Here is a 6,305-nt window from a genome sequence, read left to right on the forward strand (position 1 = left end):
TTTCGAAGTAGACAGAGATGCGTCAAAAAAAAAAGAAGTTAGGGCCTTGTTACTGTGGTCTCAAGTAGTGTCTGCATTTCCTTAACAGCTAGCTGTCTGTAATAGAAGCATCATGGAGCCGAAGTGCTCAGCTCCTTTGTTAGTTTTTGCCGGTTGGAGTTCCATCTGAGGGTGCTGTCGTGGGGATGTAGCCATCCTACTTGAGCTCAGCTTTCATCAATTGCATATTGCGCACCTATTCAGTGCATGGTATGGCACAAATTTCGACTTGGGTACTATATGGGAGATGTTATTCTATGGGCATTATATGGTGTCGTTATTTCGCAATCTTGACGTGCAAATTTAATATCATGCACCATTTGGAGATATTATTATCAGCTATGTAGACAAATATCCTGCACTTATTCATATGCCCGTTTGCCCAGCTAAAGATGCAGCAAGTATGCCTCAGAGACTTGCATATGATGCTCTGTCCCACTTAAAAATAAAAAAAAAGAATGTGCACATGATGACTACATTGACAACCCACTGAATGACAAGACCGCATGATGACTCATGAAGACTCATTCTGCACTGGGGCCAATTTGCAGCAGTCATGCGTGTCTTATGAAAGTTTATGAGAGTTAACAAAGTCCCGGCTTATGGCGTTTGGGTTTCTCCGGCCTGTTTCCTGTGGCCACCCAAAGCAGGTTAATTTCTGAACTATTTCTACCACAAAATGGTCTCCTACGCCACGGTTGGATGTAACACCGGGCCATATCGCTATAATTTTGGCCATTTCATCCTCTAGACAACTTAGTTCACCTGAAGATCCGTGGACAAATCCAAACTCTCAACTCCTAGATTTAATTAATAACTTTTCTTTAAAATCAAGTGAAATGGCAAAAACTGGTGGTGAGCAAAACCTTGTTACAATTAGCGTGGGTTAATCCATACTAAAACGCTATGGAATTTCCTTGCCTCACCACAGCTGATGCAGTAACCAGTGGTTCTGTTAGAGCCATTGATGACGTAACACGTGATCCCTTAAAAGAATACCGTTAATCAGCTCTCTCCTCTGACACAGGTAGAGCAACCTTTCCTCCATACTTTGAGAAAACACCCGTGAGGAATGCCCTCTCCTTGATCTTTAACCTGAAGCACCAAACCACAGAAATCAAGATATTCCCCAAAAGATTGTTGTTAAAGCAGAGCCACATAGATGCCGATTCTAGAGTATATACCTGATCACAGAACTGGACAGGCTTAAATTTGATGTTTTCACTGATGTTTTATTGACAGTTTTCTTCTTTGAATCTTTTTGTTTCCTTTGTGCAACGGAGTAGAAACATTTGAATCCAAAGCTTCTGCATTTTTAATTTTTTTTTGCTCTTTTTTTTTTTTAAGATGGATTTATCAAATATATCCGATATAAATATATCTAATAAAATCAGAAAATAAAATATTGCTCCAAGCAGCAGAAATAGCAAGATTACTACCAGTCAAAAAAAAAATACTTTCAAAGTGCTCTGCGATAAACGAGACCTTCCAATCTGCCGCGCTATTTTCTCCCTTCTTCAACAACATGGGAAAGTGAGGTCTTCGAATGATGCATGCCAGTTTCTCTTGCTTTGAAATGATACGGCAGACAATCCGAGCCATTCTCAATCAATACAGGTTCTTGTGAAGTCTTGTCAACTACTGCAGCCTCAATAGTTCCACCACAAGAATCCTGGGAAAGTTTATTCATGTCAGACCCGTAGGAAGTAAGTCACTTCCAGCTGAGTGGATGTCTGAGTGCCACTTACTAACTGTTGAGAAGAGTTGGAAGAGCCACCTGACTTTATGACATTAAAAGTAATCTGCTTCTGTAGCTTCTCGAAAAGTACATTTGTCTTGGAGTATTTCTGTATAAACCTGGCACAAAAAGATGGTTGAATAAGCTTTTTTTTTTTTTGCTAAAAAAATAAGCTAATTTTTGAGAAGGGGAAAACGACATTGCAGGATTGATACTAATAAAGATGTAAACCCTATTTACAACGCCGAGTTCAGTATGTAGTTAAATAACCAATAAAGGAATTGAAAATTTTATCTGGTGGAGACAATGTTCTTCACAGGAGAGAATATCAGAGAATATAATGACAAAAGTTGATTGGAAGCCTTCACTTGTGATAAAGCAATTATATGACAGAAATTCAATAATCATGAGGAAGAGGAACAAGAGCTTGCCAGACGAGAGCGCAGAAGCCCCACGCGGGGGTATCGGCATTTATGCCGCTAAAGAGATCTAAAGTTGGGAGGAGGGAAGGTTTTGGAAGCGGGAGGAGCGCGGACGGAAGGGCGATGATAGGTGGTGGGGAGCGCTGCGAGAAGGGCTGCTGCTATCGCGCACGCCACCATCTTCAGAGAAATCCCCACTCTCCCACTCCCTATCTGGGGAAGTTTGAGCAATAGAAAGTGAACCAAAAACTCCAGTTTCTTATTTACTCTCATACTTTCTCAACAATATCACCCCATAAACAGCAATATATTGTAAGAACAACTGGATGCTCTGGTTATGCTAGGCAAGGGCTTTTTTTTTTTTTTTTTGCTGAGAAAAAAAAGAAGGGGAAAGGAAGAGACAAGCCCACTCCCGCGTAGCAGCCCCCACTGAGCCTCCACCCCATTAGGAGAATGTTCGATGCGAGCAGAAATGGCGGTGTTGGGCACCCCGACCGGTTTTACTCATATCCTCTTCACCCGTGGGCCCGGCTCAGCTACCCTTTTAGGCTCTGGCACGAGTCCCACATATGAGTACGTCACACCTGGCACCACCCTGACTACTAGAGGTCCAAAAAGCATTTCTATGCCTCATGTCCAAGCAGTGGCCGAAGCCACATTTTAATCAACGTCGCAGCGACTCGAACTTGAGACCATGAGAATAGAAATTCCGCCCAGTACCACTAGACCTTGGTGGCGGCAAGGGCTTTTAAAAACCGCGATCAATGCTGAGGGAACCTAGATAAAATGCATCCCAAACTTATGTAGATAACTAGGTAGCTTTATATCCAAAGATAAAACAAAATGGAAAAATGATTGGCTATTGCATAACGCAATGATTTTGATATCTAGTGACTAGTGAGTGATAAAACAATAACAAGATAGTTAAAAAGAGCTCAAACAGTCTCAGTCAGCATATCAATAGTTAAAAACAGATTGTGCTGCTAGCAAAGTTGCATTGCTTACCTAAATAGCAGCAGGTCTTTTTTTGCCTTTGAAAATTAAACTTTATCAGAAACCATGCCTGAAGAACTTGAAGAACTGGGAACTGATCTTTTGAGGATTGAAAAATTGATGCCTAGAAGTAGTGAATAAAGATGTTCATCATGAACATAACAAGAAAGTAACTATTGCAAAATTGTAGAAGGGAAGGCAGCAGAAGTCCACAATTGTAAAAGAGAGAGTAATAGAAATGCAAGCAAAGAGAATGAAATTTATAGAAAACTAGGTTCATCATGAAATAAGATATACAGATGGTATAAATATATTAAGAAATTCGGCTATAAAACAACTGAGACATTCAAATGCCCCTAGCAATTCTTTATTTGATTACTTATGATATAAAACCCTGGTAAAAAATGCCTTTCGCACCAACAATCTTTGCGTTGTTTCCATTATTCCCTCAAAATATCTATCTTAATATATTTCTTTCCAATCCCCCTTTCTTTCTCAGGAGGCTGTTTGCCTGGATCCTCTCACATATTGCGCCAACTGTGTACATGTCCTTACAGCACCCAACTCCATGACCAAAGTGCCTTGTTTTAAGATAATAATTTAGTACTTCTAAAACATAAACAGCCTATGGTGTACCAAAGTCACACCTTATAGGAAGAGATTAGATGTTCCTTTTTCAATTTGAGCCAAACTAACTACCCAAGAGGTCTTTCAACAACAAATATTCAATGTCAAATGGTTCAAAACCATCACCCGCGATCCTGCAGAGGCAGTTCAAATCTTATCTCTCATATATGATGAGGTGGAACTGCAGGAGGAGGAACATACTCAAATCAGGCTTCATCCATTTGTTTTGCTCTAATTTCCACCAAATTGTGCGATATTGATGACGCCGTATTGAACACTAGGGTCATCTGAATTGGATATTAGAGACACGCTTTACAACCTTCCCCTGACTGTGCTCTAGGCCCATTTGGTTTCCTACATCACTGGGACATACTTTTGAGGAACATCACATTTTAAAATATAGTGCATGCTTCTAACCGCATCATATTACTTATAAATGATCATAAAACATGGACAGAGAAGTCTTAGTTGATGTGGGTTTTTAGGCAGGCTCAATACCAGTATTGAGACTGTCAATATTAAGAACGTCAATATGTTAATTATGTTGTTATTATAGCTATTAGGTATTAAGTACTAAGTAACAAGCACTAACAATTAGTTGCTACTATTATTAGTATTGCCATAAAACAATATTATTGTTATTATTATATTTAATATATTTTATTTATTCTAAATAGTTAATTATCTTGGGCCCTCCCCAAGATAATTAATTGCCCATGATCAAGTATGTCATAAGTTGGGTCGTCTGAGACAATGCACTTGCTTCGTAAAGATAAGGTTGGACAAAGTTTGATGAGTATCAAACTAGACATAGAAAAGGCCCATCAATATATTTGTTGGATTTCCTCGAGTAGGTCGTATTAGGTCACTTGAGTCATGGGCTACACCAAAGAAGTTCCTTTCTCTCGATCTCAATTTCGAACTCGCTTTTCACCTAGTCCACTACAACTTTGAGCTTCAAAGCAGTGTTCTTATGCATTAATTCTGATACTTGTTCATTCTCTCAAACAGTATATTGTGAAGGCATTTCTACCATCAAACTAGCTATGCTGGCTACATTAGTATTCTCAACTACAATGAAATGTCATTCTGTGCGCGCAAGAAGAGATGCCAAAAGAAGACATCATCTTTTATCTGAAGCCTTGAACACAAAGGCTTATCCAATATGTGCACGTAGAAGATTCTCCAATGATCTTGAGTAGCAAAATAGGATGAAAAAGCAACAAAGAGAGGATACTTCATTTTACCAAAAGAAGAAATAGAGAGAGAATGCAAATTTCTAAGCATTCAAATTCAATCTGAAACACCAATCTAAGCCCTTAGGAAGCCTTAAAATTCTAATTCCAAGCCTTTATACAGCCTCACAATTATATCTTTAAGAACTTTTGTAATTTAAACAAAATAAGGAGAGATAACCAAGTTTAATCTGGATTATTCTATCAAACACACTTCTGCAACCCACATTTTTCCAAAGAAAAAGTAGCATTTCAAAAAAAATTCAAGAACCTCAATTTCCCCACCTAATCTGGACAAACTATGATAAACTTAATTTCTTGAAAAGCCGGAATAACTTTATTCTCGGTTAAAGCAAGCTTGTGGGAGCTTATTTTAGTCTAACCCGTTTTTATCCGGTTCATTTGTTTTGCAACCAAACAAAGGCTTGGTGTAGCTGGCCCCCTAATTTTCCAGTTTGGAATTCAAAATATCAGAAAAAGATTTTTTAAGAACCAACATTACCATCAAATCCCTTGTTAGTCACAAAACTTAATCCAAACATATTTGCAGCCTCTAGAGAAGGCCCTTTACTTCTTCATATGGCATCCAGTATAAGTGATTCAAAATGAGTCAGATGTTTATTTAGTAAGACTTCCAACTATCATAGTTTTGGCTTCAGATCAAGTTTGCATGTTGCCTAGTGAGCCTTTTTTAAGCTGTTGCCATCAAGGTTCGGCCTGCAAGATTTCCTCCAAGAGAACTTCAAGTGTGACTCTTGCTCTTGAACCATGAATTGTACCTTGGATTTGTATTATGTGATCTCACCATGCAGAAACTTGCCCTCAAGCTAGTCATGGAGTCATATTTCTCTATCTTAAACCTAGTCTGCACAAAGTCACATGACATGCAATTGAATTGTAGCTTTATGTTTTTATACTCATATTGCTCGAAGTGCATGGTCAGACCGCTAACTTCCCTCAACCAATGACTCTGTCCATCAGAATTCTAGCACCAAATCATACTTGAGTAAGGTTTCAAGTATTAACTTAAATTTGAATGTTTTAGCTGAAATAGATCTATTTTAGCAAAAAATAATTGAACAATTCCTAAGTTTCAGTAGATTCAGTAAGTTTCTGCTAGTTTCAGCAAGAACTAAGAATCATTGCAAGGCTATTTCTTTTCTAAATGGAGCTTGTTCGTGGCTAGCAGATCAAGCCTCTTTACAAGATCAAACTAATTAGAAGTTTGAAGCTTTGAAGTATATGCGAAAA

Source organism: Phoenix dactylifera, chromosome 7 (genome assembly GCF_009389715.1).
Source record: "Phoenix dactylifera cultivar Barhee BC4 chromosome 7, palm_55x_up_171113_PBpolish2nd_filt_p, whole genome shotgun sequence".
In the NCBI taxonomy this organism is placed as follows: Eukaryota; Viridiplantae; Streptophyta; class Magnoliopsida; order Arecales; family Arecaceae; genus Phoenix; species Phoenix dactylifera.